Below are 22,197 nucleotides of genomic sequence, written 5' to 3'. Positions count from 1 at the left end.
AGCCCCATTAATGCAAAAGGGGCCTGGCTGCGATACCAAGCACAGACGCTATACAATGTACGCACTGTGCTTGGTAACCACAGAAAAGGCTGCAGCGCTACTGCAAACGCCGAGGCCTTCTCAAACAGCTGATCAGTGGGGGTCCCAGGTGTCGGACCCTCACTGATCAGGTGTAATCATTAAAAAAAACACTTGGAAAACCCCTCCGACACTAACAAATGCCCCCCCATATGCCCGGCCCCTCACACTGATTCTACTTAACTGGCTTCCCACACCGCCGCTGCTGCTTCTCTCCATGCGCGGATGAAAACATCCAGTGTTGGGGGGAGCAGCCAGTGGCAGGCGGTGACGGGGACGAGCCTCCCCAGTATTGTGGTTGACGCGGATGTTTTCATCTGCGCACGGGGAGAAGCAGCAGAGGCGGTGCGGTAAGCCAGGTAAGTAGAATCCGTGTGGGGGGCCAGGCATATGGGGGAGCATTTGTTAGTGTCGGATACCCCCTTTAAGGATTTTCTGGGTCTCTAGAAAGTCCATAAGCATTACCTTGTCAATGTACACTGGGTAATCTTTTGGCACAAGGTGCTGACATTTTTCTCTGTTTCCAATAATTTTACGAAATTCAAATATCCTTTGAAATAGTAAAAAAGAAAATAAGTTACAATTAATTGACAGATCATTTTGAAAGTAAAGGCCTGGTAGGCAGGAATGCACAAATTTCAATGCCCTGAGCTTTTCTGTATTTTAACAAGAAAAAAAGGTCAGCAAACGTCTCTATTAGCATCTGTTATAAGTTTTATGGCTTTTTATTTTGCTTTGACATACTTCCAATGTACATTTAGCAGTTTCCTAACTGAAAGATGGAAAGAAATAGATTGGCTAAATGGAAGCATATACACTCGCCTAAAGAATTATTAGGAACACCATACTAATATTGGACCCCCTTTTGCCTTCAGAACTGCCTTAATTCTACGTGGCATTGATTCAACAAGGTGCTGATAGCATTCTTTAGAAATGTTGGCCCATATTGATAGGATAGCATCTTGCAGTTGATGGAGATTTCAGGGATGCACATCCAGGGCACGAAGCTCCCGTTCCACCACATCCCAAAGATACTCTATTGGGTTGAGATCTGGTGACTGTGAGGGCCATTTTAGTACAGTGAACTCATTGTCATGTTCAAGAAACCAATTTGAAATGATTCGAGCTTTGTGACATGGTGCATTATTCTGCTGGAAGTAGCCATCAGAGGATGGGTACATGGTGGTCATGAAGGGATGGACATGGTCAGAAACAATGCTCAGGTAGCCCGTGGCATTTAAACGATGGCCAATTGACACTAAGGGGCCTAAAGTCTGCCCAGAAAACATCCCCCACACCATTACACCACCAGCCTGCACAGTGGTAACAAGGCATGATGGATACATGTTCTCATTCTGTTTACGCCAAATTCGGACTCTACCATTTGAATGTCTCAACAGAAATCGAGACTCATCAGACCAGGCAACATTTTTCCAGTCTTTAACAGTCCAATTTTGGTGAGCTCGTGTAAATTGCAGCCTCTTTTTCCTATTTGTAGTGGAGATGAGTGGTACCCGGTGGGGTCTTCTGCTGTTCTAGCCCATCCGCCTCAAGGTTGTGCGTGTTGTGGCTTCACAAATGCTTTGCTGCATACCTCGGTTGTAACGAGTGGTTATTTCAGTCAACGTTGCTCTTCTATCGGCTTGAATCAGTCGGCCCATTCTCCTCTGACCTCTAGCATCAACAAGGCATTTTCGCCCACAGGACTGCCGCATACTGGATGTTTTTCCCTTTTCACACCATTCTTTGTAAACCCTAGAAATGGTTGTGTGTGGAAATCCCAGTAACTGAGCAGATTGTGAAATACTCAGACCGGCCCGTCTGGCACCAACAACCACGCTAAAAATTGCTTAAATCCCCTTTCTTTCCCATTCTGACATTCAGTTTGGAGTACAGGAGATTGTCTTGACCAGGACCACAACCCTACATGCATTGAAGCAACTGCCATGTGATTGGTTGACTAGATAATCGCATTAAATGAGAAATAGAACAGGTGTTCCTAATAATTCTTTAGGTGAGTGTATATCTGTAAGAGGTAGCAGAATGGAGCTTGGGAGGAGGGACGTGCATGCTGCATAATACTAAGAATCTATATTAAGACTCGGTTTTACAAAAATACATTTCTTATGTTGCTAAACGGGTTGTGTTTTTTTATCGAATGTGATCATGAGGATCATTATCAGGGCTCTAATATTAATGTATGAATTAGTAGTGCAAGCTATATGAATTATTAGTATATATGTAGTATTTTCTATGAATCATTAACCCCTTCCCGACCGCAATCTGTATATATATATATATATATACACACGTGATAGCTGCACATACCCCGTGCAGCTACCACGTATATATACGTTCTGGCAGCTCTTTAATCCAAGCGCTGCAAAGCGCTTGGATTAAAGCTTCTGCCCCTGCCCTGTATGCTGTCACGGACAGCATACAGTGCAGTAATGCCGGCAAGGGACCAATCAGACTGGCCCCTTGCCGGCAATCAATCCGATTGGTTAGTCTGCACAGACTAACCAATCGGATCGCGACAGTGTTAAAATGCTGGTTTCAGGCTCTGATCTGCGCTCTGCAGATCAGAGCCTGAAAGCCGATAGTGTTTCTCATGCCCCCCGATCTGGGCCGCTCCAAGCCCTTGGTGCCCCTCTGTGCCCCCCCTGATCTGTGCCCCTCTCCTGTGCTCATCTCCTGCCCTGATGGCATGCGATCCGCCCCCTCCCCGCCCCATGCATTAATTTTCTAGCCGCCCCTCCTGCCCTATTGTAGTCAGTACCCCCCGACCCCCCCTTTCCAGCGCTGCCCCCGATTCCCCATTCTGTGTGTGATGGCGGTGGCTTCATTACTCAGCCGCCGCCATCAGAAGAGAGTGTCAGCTCTATGCTGACACTCTCCTGTAACCCCATAGATGCCGCGGTTGCGGAATCCATGGGGTTAACGGAGGGAGGGAGCTCCCTCTCTCCACCATCGGGGCTGCAGCGCTGTGATTGCAGCACCCGATGGTTGCCATGGCAAAGGCGTCCAGTGCTGCCACCTACAGGCAATCTGGAAGTATTATACTTTGCAATGCTCTATCAGCCCTATCAGTACAACTATCAGCCCCACTGGATCTTCAAGATCCAAGAGGGAACTGATAAAAAAAAAAAAGTGAAAATAAATAAATAAATATGTAAATTTAAAAAAAAGACATTGCCTTTTCCTATAAAAAATAAAAGAAAAAATTAAATAAAATACACATATTAGGCGTCACCGCGTCCGTAACGACCGTCTCTATAAATATATCACATGATAAACACCATAAAAATAAAATAAACTGTGCCAAAAAAGCTATTTTTGTCACCTTACATCACAAAAAGTGCAACAGCAAGCGATCAAAAAGGCTTATGACCCCCAAAATAGTACCAATCAAACCGTCACCTCATCCCGCAAAAAATGATACCCTATTTAAGACAATCGCACAAAAAATAAAAAAGCTATGGCTCTCAGACTATAGAGACACTAAAACATCATTTTTTTGGTTTCAGAAATGCTATTATTGTGTAAAACTTAAATAAATAAGAAAAAAGTATACATATTAGGTATTGCCACGTCCGTAACGATCTTCTCTATAAAACTATCACATGACCTAACTCCTCAGATGAACGCTGTAAAAATAAATAAATGAAAACTGTTCCAAAAATGCAAATTTTTGGGTCACCTTGCCCCATAAAGTGTAATAATGAATGATCAAAAAATCCTATGTACCCAAAAATGGTACCAATAAAAACCTCAACACTTTCTGCAAAAAACGAGCCCCTGCACAAGACGATCAGCAGAAAAATAAAAAAATATATGGCGTTCAGAAAACCAATCCAGCACAATCTACCTTCCAAAAACCGTATGGCATTCCTCTCCTTCTGCGCCCTGCCGCATGCCCGTACAGCAGTTTACGACCACATGTGGGGTGTTTCTGTAAACCGCGGAATCAGGGTAATAAATATTGAGTTTTGTTTGGCTGTTAACTCTCAATGTGTTAAAGAAAAAAAAAAATTATAAAAATGGAAAATCTGCCAAAAAAGTGAAATTTTGAAATTTCATCTCCATTTTCCTTTAATTCTTGTGGAACGCCTAAAGGGTTAACAAAGTTTGTAAAATCAGTTTTGAGTAACTTGAGGGGTGTAGTTTCTACAATGGGGTCATTTATGGGGGTTTCCACTATGTAAGCCCCACAAAGTGACTTCAGACCTAAACTGGTCCTTAAAAAGTGGGTTTTGGAAATTTTCTTAAAAATTTTAAGAATTGCTTCTAAACTGCTAAGCCTTCTAACATTTCCAAAATGATGCCAACATAAAGTAGACATATGGGGAATGTTAAGTAATACATATTTTATTAGGTATGACTTTCTGTTTTAGAAGCAGAGAAATAGAAATTTTGAAAATTGTGAATTTTTCAAAAATTTTGGTACATTTGGGATTTTTTTTATAAATAAAAGGTGAAATATATTGACTCAAATATATGACTATCATGAAGTACAATGTGTCACGAGAAAACAATCTCAGAATGGCGTGGATAAGTAAAAGTGTTCCAAAGCTATTACCACATAAAGTGACAGATTTGTAAATTTTGACCTTGACACTGGGGCATCCATGACCCTTGGTCATGAAAGGGTTAATACACATTTAGCAATTAAAACTTTTTGGGGATATTATCTCATTGCACGTATCTAGACATTTCCAGTAAGAGGTGTGCCTATCATTCTATAGATCTTTATCATTCCACTAATATTGGCTGGCGTGGATAGGGCACCCTCCTTTTGCCCATAGAAAGAGTGGGTGAGCCACTTCACTAGTGTAGCATATCTTATGTTGTTAAAGAGTTGTCCGGGCATTTACTATTGATGACCTATCGTCAGGATAGGTCATCAATATCAGATAGGCGGGGGTATGGCACCCTCTCCCTTCCTGTCCGCTGCTGCGGTCTATGGTCTTTGCCATAGACAGCAGCGGTGAACAGGAGGAGAGACGGAAGATAGCACTGCACGCGTCATCTCCTCATACAGCTGATCGGCGGGGGTGCTGGATGTCGGACCCCCACCCATCTCATATTGATGACTTATCCTGAAAATAGGTCATCAATTGTAAAAGTCCTATAACCTATACCTAAACGGTTACAAAAAGCCTAAACATTTTTGTAATCTATTTTAGTTATTTCCCTGCAGCTCATACAGAATCTGTAAACTGTAGACAAATGTGGCGTACATATTCTGATTTCTACAATATGCTCTGCCGTGAGCAGTGTACTGCCTGTGCCCGCGCCGCTGAAACCTCAGCATAGCACACTGGAGCAGGATAACCTGCACCGATGTGCTATGCCAGGCTTTATTAAAGCAGAGCAAGGACAAACAGGAGCAGCTCTGCTACAGCATGGCATAGCACATTAGTGCAAAGTATCCTGCACCAATGTACTCAGGGCCGGCCTTAGGTGTTCAGGCGCCCTGTGCGAGCTAACCTTGTGGCTACAATCTGGCTCTGGGGACTCCATTGTCACCCTCTTCTCCCCCCCCCCCTCCCTCCCTTGTCACTCTCTCCACCCCCTTCCCTTGTCACTCTCATTATTCCACCCCCTCTCCCTTGTCACTCTCATTATTCCCCCCCTCTCCCTTGTCACTCTCATTATTCCCCCCCTCTCCCTTGTCACTCTCATTATTCCCCCCCTCTCCCTTGTCACTCTCATTATTCCCCCCCTCTCCCTTGTCACATCATTATTCCCCCCCTCTCCCTTGTCACTCATTATTCCCCCCCTCTCCCTTGTCACTCTCATTATTCCCCCCCTCTCCCTTGTCACTCTCATTATTCCCCCCCTCTCCCTTGTCACTCTCATTATTCCCCCCCTCTCCCTTGTCACTCTCATTATTCCCCCCCTCTCCCTTGTCACTCATTATTCCACCCCCCCCTCCCTTGTCACTCATTATTCCACCCCCCTCTCCCTTGTCACTCTCATTATTCCCCCCCCCCCTTGTCACTCTCATTATTTCCCCTCCCTCCCCCCTTGTCACTCATTATTTCCACCCCCCCCTCTCGTCACTCTCATTATTCCCCCCCCTCCCCCCTTGTCACTCTCATTCTACTCCCACCTCCACCTCTAGTGTAGCGTGGCCGAGCTCTGTTCGATCCGCGGTACAGGAGCATTTGTTTCCTGTACCCGGCCGGACTGACAGGAAGTGCACACTAAGTGAGCACTTCCTGTCAGTCCGGCCGGGTACAGGAAACAAAAGCTCCTGTACCGCGGATCGAACAGAGCTCGGCCATGCTACATTAACAGCACACAGCAGGCAGGATTCTTTAGAGCGGCAAGCGCTCAGCCTCAGCCGCTCAGGCGGCGCAGCATGAGGGGCGCCGCCGGCCGCCCGAACTTATATAAGCAACTTTTTTTTTAAACCGCAACGGGCGCCGGGCGCCCCCTGCTGGATGCAGGGGAGGGGGAGATGGAGGGGGCGGGGGCGCACCCCGAGGGAGAACACAAGTGCCGCCTCGCCTGCCGCATATTACATTGCGAGCTGTCGGCCGCCCGGCGCCCCTGTTGCTATGGCGCCCTGTGCGGCCGCACAGCCCGCACACCCCAAAGGCCGGCCCTGAATGTACTATGCAGAGGTCTTAGCGGAGCGGACACAGGCAGGAGCAGTGATGTGTGCGCCTGCCAGTACGGTGCTAACTACAGCACATACTGTACTGTAGAAACCAGAATCCGTACACCACATATATAGCTACGGTGTATGGATTCTGCATGCACTGCAGTGAAAAACTTTTAAAGGCTCGAACTTCAGGGACCTATTTTGCTAGAAAGACAAAAAATAAAAGTAAAAAAATGTTTATGTGCCATTTCTAAAAGTAAAAAAAAGGGAATGTGTCATCAGAAAATAACCTATTGTTTAAATCACAGTTTTAGGCTTCTTGCACAAAAACATATTTTTTCCCCCTGTTTCTGTTCCGTTTTTTGGGTTCCGTATACGTTCCATAGAAGTCAGTGCGGTCTGCACAGGTCACAGAACATGCCTAGAAAACTCTCCCATAGGAGTCAGTGAGGTCTGCACAGGTCACAGAGCATGCCTAGAAAACTCTCCCATAGAAGTCAGTGAGGTCTGCACAGGTCACAGAGCATGCCTAGAAAACTCTGCCATAGAAGTCAGTGATGTCTGCACAGGTCACAGAGCATGCCTAGAAAACTCCGCCATAGAAGTCAGTGATGTCTGCACAGGTCACAGAGCATGCCTAGAAAACTCCCCCATAGAAGTCAGTGCGGTCTGCACAGGTCACAGAACATGCCTAGAAAACTCTCCCATAGGAGTCAGTGAGGTCTGCACAGGTCACAGAGCATGTCTAGAAAACTCTCCCATAGAAGTCAGTGCGGTCTGCACAGGTCACAGAGCATGCCTAGGAAACTCCCCCATAGAAGTCAGTGCGGTCTGCACAGGTCACAGAGCATGCCTAGAAAACTCTCCCCTAGAAGTCAGTGAGGTCTGCACAGGTCACAGAGCATGCCTAGAAAACTCTCCCATAGAAGTCAGTGAGGTCTGCACAGGTCACAGAGCATGTCTAGAAAACTCTCCCATAGAAGTCAGTGAGGTCTGCACAGGTCACAGAGCATGCCTAGAAAACTCTCCCATAGAAGTCAGTGAGGTCTGCACAGGTCACAGAGCATGCCTAGAAAACTCTGCCATAGAAGTCAGTGAGGTCTGCACAGGTCACAGAGCATGCCTAGAAAACTCTCCCATAGAAGTCAGCGAGGTCTGCACAGGTCACAGAGCATGCCTAGAAAACTCTCCCATAGAAGTCAGTGAGGTCTGCACAGGTCACAGAGCATGCCTAGAAAACTCTCCCATAGAAGTCAGTGAGGTCTGCACAGGTCACAGAGCATGCCTAGAAAACTCTGCCATAGAAGTCAGTGAGGTCTGCACAGGTCACAGAGCATGCCTAGAAAACTCTACCATAGGAGTCAGTGAGGTCTGCACAGGTCACAGAGCATGTCTAGAAAACTCTCCCATAGAAGTCAGTGCGGTCTGCACAGGTCACAGAGCATGCCTAGAAAACTCTCCCATAGAAGTCAGTGAGGTCTGCACAGGTCACAGAGCATGCCTAGAAAACTCTCCCATAGAAGTCAGTGAGGTCTGCACAGGTCACAGAAGCATGCCTAGAAAACTCTCCCATAGAAGTCAGTGAGGTCTGCACAGGTCACAGAGCATGCCTAGAAAACTCTCCCATAGAAGTCAGTGAGGTCTGCACAGGTCACAGAGCATGCCTAGAAAAACTCTCCCATAGAAGTCAGTGAGGTCTGCACAGGTCACAGAGCAATGCCTAGAAAACTCTCCCATAGAAGTCAGTGAGGTCTGCACAGGTCACAGAGCATGCCTAGAAAACTCTCCCATAGAAGTCAGTGAGGTCTGCACAGGTCACAGAAGCATGCCTAGAAAACTCTCCCATAGAAGTCAGTGAGGTCTGCACAGGTCACAGAGCATGCCTAGAAAACTCTCCCATAGAAGTCAGTGAGGTCTGCACAGGTCACAGAGCATGCCTAGAAAACTCTCCCATAGAAGTCAGTGAGGTCTGCACAGGTCACAGAGCATGCCTAGAAAACTCTCCCATAGAAGTCAGTGAGGTCTGCACAGGTCACAGAGCATGCCTAGAAAACTCTCCCATAGAAGTCAGTGAGGTCTGCACAGGTCACAGAGCATGCCTAGAAAACTCCCCCATAGAAGTCAGTGAGGTCTGCACAGGTCACAGAGCATGCCTAGAAAACTCTCCCATAGAAGTCAGTGAGGTCTGCACAGGTCACAGAGCATGCCTAGAAAACTCTCCCCATAGAAGTCAGTGAGGTCTGCACAGGTCACAGAGCATGCCTAGAAAATCTCCCATAGAAGTCAGTGAGGTCTGCACAGGTCACAGAGCATGCCTAGAAAACTCTCCCATAGAAGTCAGTGAGGTCTGCACAGGTCACAGAGCATGCCTAGAAAACTCTCCCATAGAAGTCAGTGAGGTCTGCACAGGTCACAGAACATGCCTAGAAAACTCTCCCATAGAAGTCAGTGAGGTCTGCACAGGTCACAGAGCATGCCTAGAAAACTCTCCCATAGAAGTCAGTGAGGTCTGCACAGGTCACAGAGCATGCCTAGAAAACTCCCCCATAGAAGTCAGTGAGGTCTGCACAGGTCACAGAGCATGCCTAGAAAACTCCCCCATAGAAGTCAGTGAGGTCTGCACAGGTCACAGAGCATGCCTAGAAAACTCTCCCATAGAAGTCAGTGAGGTCTGCACAGGTCACAGAGCATGCCTAGAAAACTCTCCCATAGAAGTCAGTGAGGTCTGCACAGGTCACAGAGCATGCCTAGAAAACTCTCCCTAGAGTCAGTGAGGTCTGCACAGGTCACAGAGCATGCCTAGAAAAACTCTCCCCATAGAAGTCAGTGAGGTCTGCACAGGTCACAGAGCATGCCTAGAAAACTCTCCCATAGAAGTCAGTGAGGTCTGCACAGGTCACAGAGCATGCCTAGAAAACTCCCCCATAGAAGTCAGTGAGGTCTGCACAGGTCACAGAGCATGCCTAGAAAACTCTCCCATAGAAGTCAGTGAGGTCTGCACAGGTCACAGAGCATGCTAGAAAACTCTCCCATAGAAGTCAGTGAGGTCTGCACAGGTCACAGAGCATGCCTAGAAACTCTCCCATAGAAGTCAGTGGAGGTCTGCACAGGTCACAGAGCATGTCTAGAAAACTCTCCCATAGAAAGTCAGTGAGGTCTGCACAGGTCACAGAGCATGCCTAGAAAACTCTCCCATAGAAGTCAGTGAGGTCTGCACAGGTCACAGAGCATGTCCTAGAAAACTCTCCCATAGAAGTCAGTGAGGTCTGCACAGGTCACAGAGCATGCCTAGAAAACTCTCCCATAGAAGTCAGTGAGGTCTGCACAGGTCACAGAGCATGCCTAGAAAACTCTCCCATAGAAGTCAGTGAGGTCTGCACAGGTCACAGAGCATGCCTAGAAAACTCTCCCATAGAAGTCAGTGAGGTCTGCACAGGTCACAGAGCATGCCTAGAAAACTCTCCCATAGAAGTCAGTGAGGTCTGCACAGGTCACAGAGCATGCCTAGAAAACTCTCCCATAGAAGTCAGTGCGGTCTGCACAGGTCACAGAGCATGCCTAGAAAACTCTCCCATAGAAGTCAGTGAGGTCTGCACAGGTCACAGAGCATGCCTAGAAAACTCTCCCATAGAAGTCAGTGAGGTCTGCACAGGTCACAGAGCATGCCTAGAAAACTCTCCCATAGAAGTCAGTGAGGTCTGCACAGGTCACAGAGCATGCCTAGAAAACTCTCCCATAGAAGTCAGTGAGGTCTGCACAGGTCACAGAGCATGCCTAGAAAACTCTCCCATAGAAGTCAGTGCGGTCTGCACAGGTCACAGAGCATGCCTAGAAAACTCTCCCATAGAAGTCAGTGCGGTCTGCACAGGTCACAGAGCATGCCTAGAAAACTCTCCCCATAGAAGTCAGTGCGGTCTGCACAGGTCACAGAGCATGCCTAGAAAACTCTCCCATAGAAGTCAGTGAGGTCTGCACAGGTCACAGAGCATGCCTAGAAACTCTCCCATAGAAGTCAGTGAGGTCTGCACAGGTCACAGAGCATGCCTAGAAAACTCTCCCATAGAAGTCAGTGCGGTCTGCACAGGTCACAGAGCATGCCTAGAAAACTCTCCCATAGAAGTCAGTGCGGTCTGCACAGGTCACAGAGCATGCCTAGAAAACTCTCCCATAGAAGTCAGTGAGGTCTGCACAGGTCACAGAGCATGCCTAGAAAACTCTCCCATAGAAGTCAGTGAGGTCTGCACAGGTCACAGAGCATGCCTAGAAAACTCTCCCATAGAAGTCAGTGAGGTCTGCACAGGTCACAGAGCATGCCTAGAAAACTCTCCCATAGAAGTCAGTGAGGTCTGCACAGGTCACAGAGCATGCCTAGAAAACTCTCCCATAGAAGTCAGTGAGGTCTGCACAGGTCACAGAGCATGCCTAGAAAACTCTCCCATAGAAGTCAGTGAGGTCTGCACAGGTCACAGAGCATGCCTAGAAAACTCTCCCATAGAAGTCAGTGAGGTCTGCACAGGTCACAGAGCATGTCTAGAAAACTCTCCCATAGAAGTCAGTGAGGTCTGCACAGGTCACAGAGCATGCCTAGAAAACTCTCCCATAGAAGTCAGTGAGGTCTGCACAGGTCACAGAGCATGCCTAGAAAACTCTCCCATAGAAGTCAGTGCGGTCTGCACAGGTCACAGAGCATGCCTAGAAAACTCTCCCCATAGAAGTCAGTGAGGTCTGCACAGGTCACAGAGCATGCCTAGAAAACTCTCCCATAGAAGTCAGTGAGGTCTGCACAGGTCACAGAGCATGCCTAGAAAACTCTCCCATAGAAGTCAGTGAGGTCTGCACAGGTCACAGAGCATGCCTAGAAAACTCTCCCATAGAAGTCAGTGAGGTCTGCACAGGTCACAGAGCATGCCTAGAAAACTCTCCCATAGAAGTCAGTGAGGTCTGCACAGGTCACAGAGCATGCCTAGAAAACTCTCCCATAGAAGTCAGTGAGGTCTGCACAGGTCACAGAGCATGCCTAGAAAACTCCCCCATAGAAGTCAGTGAGGTCTGCACAGGTCACAGAGCATGCCTAGAAAACTCTCCCATAGAAGTCAGTGAGGTCTGCACAGGTCACAGAAGCATGCCTAGAAAACTCTCCCATAGAAGTCAGTGAGGTCTGCACAGGTCACAGAGCATGCCTAGAAAACTCTCCCACAGAAGTCAGTGAGGTCTGCACAGGTCACAGAGCATGCCTAGAAAACTCTCCCATAGAAGTCAGTGCGGTCTGCACAGGTCACAGAGCATGCCTAGAAAACTCTCCCTATAGAAGTCAGTGAGGTCTGCACAGGTCACAGAGCATGCCTAGAAAACTCTCCCATAGAAGTCAGTGAGGTCTGCACAGGTCACAGAGCATGCCTAGAAAACTCTCCCATAGAAGTCAGTGAGGTCTGCACAGGTCACAGAACATGCCTAGAAAACTCTCCCATAGAAGTCAGTGAGGTCTGCAAAGGTCACAGAGCATGCCTAGAAAACTCTCCCATAGAAGTCAGTGCGGTCTGCACAGGTCACAGAGCATGCCTAGAAAACTCTCACATAGGAGTCAGTGAGGTCTGCACAGGTCACAGAGCATGTCTAGAAAACTCTCCCATAGAAGTCAGTGCGGTCTGCACAGGTCACAGAGCATGCCTAGAAAACTCCCCCATAGAAGTCAGTGAGGTCTGCACAGGTCACAGAGCATGCCTAGAAAACTCTCCCATAGAAGTCAGTGAGGTCTGCACAGGTCACAGAGCATGCCTAGAAAACTCTCCCATAGGAGTCAGCGAGGTCTGCACAGGTCACAGAGCATGCCTAGAAAACTCTACCATAGAAGTCAGTGCGGTCTGCACAGGTCACAGAGCATGCCTAGAAAACTCTCCCATAGAAGTCAGTGAGGTCTGCACAGGTCACAGAACATGCCTAGAAAACTGTCCCATAGAAGTCAGTGAGGTCTGCACAGGTCACACAGCATGCCTAGAAAACTCTCCCATAGAAGTCAGTGCGGTCTGCACAGGTCACAGAGCATGCCTAGAAACTCTCCCATAGAAGTCAGTGCGGTCTGCACAGGTCACAGAGCATGCCTAGAAAACTCTCCCATAGAAGTCAGTGAGGTCTGCACAGGTCACAGAACAGGCCTAGAAAACTCTCCCATAGAAGTCAGTGAGGTCTGCACAGGTCACAGAGCATGCCTAGAAAACTCTCCCATAGAAGTCAGTGAGGTCTGCACAGGACACAGAGCATGCCTAGAAAACTCCCCCATAGAAGTCAGTGAGGTCTGCACAGGTCACAGAACATGTCTAGAAAACTCCCCCATAGAAGTCAGTGAGGTCTGCACAGGTCACAGAGCATGCCTAGAAAACTCTCCCATAGAAGTCAGTGAGGTCTGCACAGGTCACAGAGCATGTCTAGAAAACTCTGCCATAGAAGTCAGTGAGGTCTGCACAGGTCACAGAGCATGCCTAGAAAACTCTCCCATAGAAGTCAGTGAGGTCTGCACAGGTCACAGAGCATGTCTAGAAAACTCTCCCATAGAAGTCAGTGCGGTCTGCACAGGTCACAGAGCATGCCTAGAAAACTCTCCCATAGAAGTCAGTGAGGTCTGCACAGGTCACAGAGCATGTCTAGAAAACTCCCCCATAGAAGTCAGTGAGGTCTGCACAGGTCACAGAGCAAGCCTAGAAAACTCTCACATAGGAGTCAGTGCGGTCTGTACAGGTCACAGAGCATGCCTAGAAAACTCTCCCATAGAAGTCAGTGAGGTCTGCACAGGTCACAGAGCATGCCTAGAAAACTCCCCCATAGAAGTCAGTGAGGTCTGCACAGGTCACAGAGCATGCCTAGAAAACTCTCCCATAGAAGTCAGTGAGGTCTGCACAGGTCACAGAACATGTCTAGAAAACTCTCCCATAGAAGTCAGTGAGGTCTGCACAGGTCACAGAGCATGCCTAGAAAACTCTCCATAGAAGTCAGTGAGGTCTGCACAGGTCACAGAGCATGCCTAGAAGACTCTCCCATAGGAGTCAGTGCGGTCTGTACAGGTCACAGAGCATGCCTAGAAAACTCTCCCATAGAAGTCAGTGAGGTCCCCTCCTGTCCATTGTGTCTATGGACCATGTAGCGATGGCAGCCCTCATAATCAATATTAAGATAGAGAATGTGTTACTATCTGGTTTTAGCAGATAACATTTTTGGTGACACATTTCCTTTAACCCTTAGGATACCGGAGGTTTTTTCGTTTTTGCATTTTCATTTTTCTTCCCCATCTTCCTTCAGCCATAACTTTTTTATATTTCCGGTCACATAGCTGTATGAGGGATTATTTTTTGCGAGACAAGTTTTACTTTCTAATGCCACCATTTAATATGGCATATAATGTAGTGGGAAGTGGGGAAAAAAATCCAAATGGGGTGGCATTGGAAAAAAACAATTCCTCCACCGCTTTACGGGTTTGTTATTTATGCAGTTATTTAAACTTTTATATATTTTTTAACAGGTTTTTTTTAAACTTTTTTGTTATGATTTTGAAGCTCGTACTTGAGCGAAGAAATCCATTTTTTTGCTTTTGATTCTGAACAATCGTTAATTTTTAAAAATCCATTTATTACTGAGAATTGCTAATTTCTTATGTTGGCCTGCCACCTGGTGGCCAAAATAAGAATGGCAGCTTAAATGCCTTGAGTCTCTTCAGCGAGACCCAGCGTATTTAAATCAATTACCTCACTGGCCGCAGAGGAAGCCGGTAAGAAGCCACTGCAGCATGACAGTAGCACTAAAATCTATCTTGGAAGGATTTTTTGCGACTGTCGTTTTGCTGTCGCAGCATGTTGCAGTGCGACACCATTGACTACCTTTACGAAAATATTGCGCGACTTTCCTGCAACACATGTCTCCGTGTAGCACTAGCCTAACAGATAAATGTATCGAGGACAATATTTTTCAGTTCCTTACTGCCATCATATAAACTGTAGGAATAAAATAATTGGAGATATTTTGTATTCCAGACATACTGTTTCAAGTCTTCTGGTTTTCCCCATCCTCGGATGAAAAACTTAGCAAGGAGTAACCGTCTGTAGAGAACATCCAGCTTGCTCAATCCCATTTGTATAATTCACATCTGAAAATAGAAAATACATTTATAATAACTGACATGCATTATACACCTCATTTCAAATAATATTGCAAATAAGGTAACCTATTAAAATATCCTGAAACCAGCCACATTAGTCAGCTCGGCAACGCATCGAAGGAGGACTCTTCCATAACTATAGTAATAGTCACCACCATAGTAGTGCCCCTAGTGGTGGTGGTTAGGAGCTGCACCATACCAGACCTCTGCATAACCGGACATGTTGGGCACATAAAATCTGCTCTTATTAGAAGGGTATGTGAAGATTTGTTGTGGATATTTTCTGAAGCGGGTGGATGAGATTTTTTTTTTTAAATCTCACTTACTATGATGCTAGTGTAACCACTGGGGATTTTCCACACAAAAATCATTTGTCAAAATTCTGCAGCTTTTCTGCCACAACTGGCTGTGCCCTGAAAAATACAGCAAATGCCGCTGATCGTGCCCGAGAGCAGAGGCCGCAATAACGCCTGAGCAGGCAATTTTACTAGTTACAGAAAGTCTTGTGCGTATCTCTACATATGACACTTTCTTTGGTCCGGAGCGCTGTATAAGCGCAGTCTACATAATGGTATACAAAGTATGCTAGTGCAGTGATGGCGAACCTTTTACAGACCGAGTGCCCAAACTGCAACATAAACCCACTTATTTATCGCAAAGTGCCAACACAGCAATTTACCTTGAATACTACAGTCCAATATAGAATATCTTCTATGTACTTTATCATTTATTTACAATATCCTGCCTACATTCAGTGCGCTGCCTGTGCTGTTTATAGTGCGCTGCCTGTGCTGCTGAATAACAGGAAAAGTCTAAGGCATATTGATACACCATAGACTTTTTTCAGGGTGTGGGTGCCTACAGAGAGGGCTCTGAGTGCCGCCTCTGGCACCCGTGCCATAGGTTCGCCATCGCTGTGCTAGTGCATTATAAAACACAGTCCCCTAATAACAATATATTTTTTTTTTTTTTAAAGATGATTAAAAAGTTTCTTTAAAAAAAAATATATATTTCGTAAGTGGTAAAAAAACAAAACAAAAAACAAAACATGCACACATATTTACCACGTCAATGCCGTCATGTTTGTCAAAACCCATATAAGGCTTCTTTCACATTAGCGTTAGGCTTGTCCGGCAGGGGAACAGCCTGCTGGATCCGTACTAACACTTGCACACGTATGCTGCCGGACCCATTCACTATAACGAGGACGGGCCGGAGATGAGGCCGCAGCATGGCAAACATGCTAAGAGATGGCCGGACAAAAACCGCAGCGTGCCCTGCCGGACAAGCTTAACGATAATGTGAAAGAAGCCTAATAAAGATAACGTGATTTAAAGGGAACCTGTCACCCAAAAATCGTCTATCAAGCTGTTTACAGTACCTTATAGTGCTGTGTCCTCGTTTCTCGATGCACTTTTTCTTCGTTTTGCCGCATGTCTGCTCATTCAGAAATCGTAGTTATATTCAGCTGCTGCCCCGTGCTGCAAGTCAGGCTTGAAGTCACGGGGGCAGCGGCCTCGGCGTCTTCCATGGCCCTCTCCCCGCCCCCTGCCTCTGTGACTGACACCCGAACATCCGAATCCGGGACCGCGCTCAACGGCCGCATGCGCAGTAAAGGGCGGCAGGAGCGCGGTCTCGGCTGCCGCGCGTACTACGCGCCGTCTTACTTTCGCCGCACTGCGCATGCGCCCGACATCCTGTATCAAACGCGCCCGCGCCCAGATGCCGGGCGCGGGCGCGTTTGATACAGGATGTCGGGCGCATGCGCAGTGCGGCGAAAGTAAGACGGCCCGTAGTACGCGCGGCAGCCGGGACCGCGCTCCTGCCGCCCTTTACTGCGCATGCGGCCGTTGAGCGCGGTCCCGGATTCGGATGTTCGGGTGTCAGTCACAGAGGCAGGGGGCGGGGAGAGGGCCATGGAAGACGCCGAGGCCGCTGCCCCCGTGACTTCAAGCCTGACTTGCAGCACGGGGCAGCAGCTGAATATAACTACGATTTCTGAATGAGCAGACATGCGGCAAAACGAAGAAAAAGTGCATCGAGAAACGAGGACACAGCACTATAAGGTACTGTAAACAGCTTGATAGACGATTTTTGGGTGACAGGTTCCCTTTAAATCATCCCGAAAAATAATAAAATACTAATCAATAAATCCCATGTACCCTAAAAAAAAAAGTACCAATCAAAATGTTATCTTCCCTCACTGAAAACAAGCACTCATATAGCTACATCAGAGCAAAAATGAATGAATGCAGCAGCATAACGAGGCGTGCTATTATTGTTCAAAAGTAGTGAAAAACAGATACAACTATACATAGGTGCTATCCTCATAATAGTACTATGCTAACGTAATGTGCTAGGTGTGCTGTATAAGGAAAGTCAGAATGGCAAGAACTGTTTTTTCCCAATACCACCCCAAAAAAGGTAATAAAATCTTATTGCATACTCCTTGGCTAAAAATACTCCTCAAAAAATTGCTAAAAAGGAGTATTTTTATCTTCCAGAAAAAAATGTCATGCCAGCTTTGGCTCAGAGAGATGTTTAAAACAAAATCTAGAAATATTATCAATTCTTAAAATAATTCTCAGAGATTGAATTACTGGTGACCTATCCATAGGATAGGTCATCAAAATCACATCGGCAGGAGTCCGACAGTGGCACAGCTCCATCCGCCTATGGCAGTGTTTCCCAACCAGTGTGCCTCCAGGTGTTGCAAAACTACAACTCCCAGCATGCCCGCACAACCAAAGGCTGTCAGGGCCTGCTGGGAGTTGTAGTTTTGCAACAGCTGAAGGCACACTGGTTGGGGAACACTGGCCTATGGGACCCATCTGTATAATGGGGCCCCCAAAGTAAATGAGAGTGCACCATGTATGCGCAACGTGCTCCCTATTCTTGCCGATAGGAGCTAACTTCTTATAACCGGAATACCCCTTTAAAAGAGAATCTGTCAACAGTTTTAGGCTCGCCTAATTGCTAACTTCTAATAGCACAGATGCATGCCAATGAGTCTGGATCGTCATGAGCTCCCAGCTCACCCTGCCCCAACTGGCACCTTATTGGCATATTGACTCCCTCTGTCTCCCCACAAATGCGATCACGGGGTGCCTATGTGTATATGGGCTGGCTAGGACCTGATGTAGACCCCAAGCCTGCTTTGAGCGTCCCTCAAGTGCATTACAGGGATAGTGCATTGTATTTTAGAAGAATAAATTGCGCCCAAACGTAATCCAGACCCATTCATTTCAATGGGGCTGCGCACATGTGCGTTGGTTTTCACGCATCACTCTTGCGTTTCGTGAAATGCGCAGCATGTTCTATATTCAGCGATTTTCAACGCTGGCCCCATAGAAGCGAATGGAGCTGTGTGAAAATCGCATACGCAAGCAAGTGCGGATGCAATGCCTTTTTTTACACATGGTTGCTAGGAGATGATGCTTGTATACAGTCAGTTTTTTATCATGCGCGTGCAAAACGCATTAAATCGCATTGCACCCGAGTGATAAAAACTGAACGCGATCGCAAACAAAACTGAATGGACTTGCTTGCGAAATCACGCAGTTGGTACTGAACGCATCCGCTGGACCTTATCCGGACATGCTCGTCTGCAAGGGGCCCAAGTGTAACGGTGACACCCCCGTTGCTCCTAGAGGCTCATTTGCATATATTAAAACATCATTTTTCTCAGCAATGCGGACACATATGAACATAGGACCAACACAGATGCCTTCAGCTGCCAGGCGCACATGTAAGAGGTCAGCCAGCGTCATAGGTACAAAACTGCTGACAGATGCCCTTTAATAACTGGAAAACTCTGTTATACACTTAATAGTTGTAAGAAATCTATCAGAAACACTAGATTTATGTCCTGAGAATTTAGAGAATCATTTGCAAGTGGGAATAAAAGGAACATGTAAAGCTTGTAACTGCTATACTCAGTGCTGCCATGAGATGGTTGTCTGCGAATAGATAGCTTCTCACAAGAGCCCGCATCCTCCGCTATGGAGAATCATACTTACCTGCTATCTGCAGCTCTGGTCATGAGCACTGAATACGTGAGGAACCAAGGAGCAGAGCAGAGGGGAGGGGGGAGCAGGGAAGTAGGACTCTTTCCATAGCTGAGGCTGCGAGCGTCTGTGAAAAGCTACTTATTCCCGGACAACCCCTTCCTGAGAAGGCTGCAGGCGTGACTAGTGGTGACCTCCCTCCTCAGGTCGTGTGCTGCACAGTTTCAGGCATTGTGACTAGGGATGAGCGAACTTCTATTTTTAAGTTCGGCGTACAAGGTTCGGGTTATCTAAGAATTCTGTTGTGGATCTCAACTAACTCGGACCATAACTTATGGTCCGTAGTAGCAGAATCCATAATAGAATTCTTACATACTCCAACCTTGTACGCCGAACTTGAAAACAGAAGTTCGCTCATCCCTAACTGGTGCAGCATGAAGATACCTAGTATAAGGCCTGTACATTGGGTGTGCTTGGTATTGCAGTTCAAGCCATTCACTTGTCCAGGCTTTTAGTATTGATGACGTATCCTCACAATAGGTCATCTATAGAGATCAGCAGACTTCCGTTTTGTGAGTTCGGGTTCGTGCTGAATTGCGTTCCCACGTTCCGTTACCAGGCATTCTGTCATAATAGAAGTCTATGGCCAGCATTAGAGTTGAGCGAACTCCGCTTTGGTTTAAAAATTTATTACCAACATTATTCAACAAAGTCACGCGCAATTTCACTTACTTCGGAGCCCATACATTCTAATACTGTATGGAGACAAATCTCCATACAGTATTATTCTGAGGTTTTGAACTAAGCGACTTCAGATGAAGCATCCGAAGCTCCCTTCACTCAACTCTAGCCAGCACAATGGATCCGTCCGGAGGACTCCTGCATAACGGAAACCGGACGGATCCGTTATGCTGAGCATATACGTCTAAAGGCATTCTGTTATGGATCCGTGGTAACGGAACCCAAACTCACAAAACTGAAGTTCGCTTATCACTAGTCAGCTGTATGAGGAGGCGGCGCGCAGGTGCCGTCTATGGTAAAGATTATTAATAATTGCCACCATAGCTGACAGCAGATTTCGCCGATGCTAGACAACCCCTGGCAGTGGCTGATGTCCCAGAATCCTGACAGCAATTCACCATGAGAATACTCCAGTGTGCACATAGCGAGGGCCCTGCTGGGCATCCACTGATGACAGGGACCACGTGAAGAATATGGAGAGCATTAGGTGCAGACTAAGGACAAGGCCGCAGTCTGACGGATTTCGCTGGATCTGGCATTGCCGGATTCAGTAGTTCACCGCCGTATCCCTGTAGACTGTAGAGGTCCAGTGATGATGCGGCCAGACAAAGACCACTGCATGCCGCAGATCTGAACACAGCCTAAAGACAGGGCAATTCAGTCCACAGCTGTCACTATTACAGCAGGTGAGGGGCACACACCAGTGTGAACACATCCTGAGGGTCAGACTGCTAGAAAACACCTTCTAGGACAGAGGTCAGGAGCTGCAGTGTCACCACCCTCACATCAGCCTCTGCAGGTGACATTCCAACCTCAGAGGTGCGGTAAGTGTCCCCACATAGCACACCGAGGTGACCGCATACTCACACGGGGCCCGGCCGGCAGGAGGCGCCTCTAACTGAGGACCTGGGCTCGCTCACTGGAGCGGTGCCCACCTCGCTCAACCCCTACAGAGTGGGCGGAGACATGACGTCACTTGGCACATGTGTAGTGTAGAAAAGATTGTTTGACACTGTGCCCTTCAGATGGAAGGTAGCCTGTACAGTGCTCTTCTACAACCAGTCACCACAACTCCCATCCTGCCCTGAGAGCCGTACGGCAGGATGGGAGGTGTAGTTTCTACAGCACCGCCGTGCAGTGGCTAATAAATAACAGTACTAGTGTTTTTTTTCCCATAGTAAAGATGGCGCAGAAGGGCGGAAGCACTATTGTCATCTGACTGCACTACAGAGGTCATCTCTAATGTCTCTTCTGGGTCATCTGCGGCGGGAAATTGGCGCCGCCTACTGTATGTGCTGTAGAATGACAAGTGCAGAACGCTGCTAGTCTGCTGCTCCTGGCAGTTGGACCTATGACCTCACACATGGTGACAGCTATTCGGTAGATGGATAAAGTTCTCCTCCAATGTATTTTCTATGGCTATGGACTGCTCTCTGAATATAGAAACATTTTGTTACCAGTTTTACAATGGTTTGCCACAAAGTCTTTTCAGAGAAATGTCAGGTTTTAGTGACAGTTTTTTTTTTAGCCACAGTTAAAAAAATGAAATTAAAAAATGAAAAGTTCTGGAAAATATAAAGGAAGGGCTTGGGTATCTTCACGCTGTCAAAACCTGCAGCATACTCCGCAGCAGAGACTTCCGTGGTTTCTGCCGTGGTTCCATTGAATACAGCAGACTTGCTTGCGGCTTCGCGCCATTGAGTGGAGCTAATCTATGAGCAGACACCTGCGGTGGCTTCATGCCAAGGAGGGACATGTCGCAGCTTTAGGCTAGGGCTGCGATGATGCTGAAAAGTCGCACAACATTTTTTATAATGATAGTCAATGGTGTCGCACTGTGACATGCAACTGCAACACGAGTCGCAGAAAATACATCCAAGATTTTTGTGCGACTATCGCAGTAGCAGCGTGTCGCATGTCGTAGTGCAGGCATGCTCAACCTGCGGCCAGGGCCGTCTTTACCAAGGGGCAGCTGCCCTGGGCCCAGTTGCTCCTGGGGGGCCCAAGGCAGCTGCCTCTTGAGCCCTGCTAGCTACTGCCCCAGGTGTCAGGCTGTCGGCTACACAGGCATCATGATCGTACTGTGTTAATGATCTTAATTCTAGGACCTTAATGAGTTTTGATCTAGGACCTTAATGACATCATTACCATGTGACCAGTAACCTAGCAATTACTGGTCACATGGCTATGAGGTCATCACAGGTCCTAGCAGGAGTGTTGCAGAAGTTAACTGTGGAGCTTTTTTGTGTAAAGATTACATCAGAAAAAGGTGACAGGGGCTGTTATGTTAATATACTGTAAACTATTGTATAGTGGGGTGCTGTATACTGTGTGGTAGGCTGTATATTGTGTAATGGGCTGTATATTGTGTGGTGGGCTGTATACTGTGGGGGGGGGGGGCTGTATACTGTGTGGTGGGCTGTATACTGTGGGGGGCCTGTATAGTGTGTGTGGGGGGGGGCCTGTATAGTGGGGGGGGAGTGCTATACTGCTGTACTGTATAGTGTGGGGGGCTGTATACTGTGGGTGCGGTATAGTGTGGAGTGCTATACTGCTGTACTGTATAGTGTGGGGGGCTGTATACTGTGGGTGCGGTATAGTGTGGAGTGCTATAC

At 47.2% G+C, this 22,197-nt stretch overlaps 1 long non-coding RNA gene across 1 annotated transcript; it reads right to left on the bottom strand.

Annotated features, from left to right (window-relative positions):
- Window positions 1-496: 496 nt before the first annotated feature.
- Window positions 497-20,615, bottom strand: LOC122922804. The gene is made up of 3 exons (XR_006387193.1): window positions 20,450-20,615; window positions 14,716-14,822; window positions 497-628 (listed from the first exon to the last, which is right to left on the bottom strand). It is a non-coding gene; the product is annotated as an uncharacterized LOC122922804 (long non-coding RNA).
- Window positions 20,616-22,197: the final 1,582 nt, after the last annotated feature.

The sequence above is a fragment of the Bufo gargarizans genome, unplaced genomic scaffold, assembly GCF_014858855.1.
Source record: "Bufo gargarizans isolate SCDJY-AF-19 unplaced genomic scaffold, ASM1485885v1 fragScaff_scaffold_726_pilon:::fragment_2:::debris, whole genome shotgun sequence".
Lineage (NCBI taxonomy): Eukaryota > Metazoa > Chordata > Amphibia > Anura > Bufonidae > Bufo > Bufo gargarizans.
Note: the sequence above shows the minus strand (reverse complement) of the source record. Positions and strands in the feature narration are given on the sequence as shown.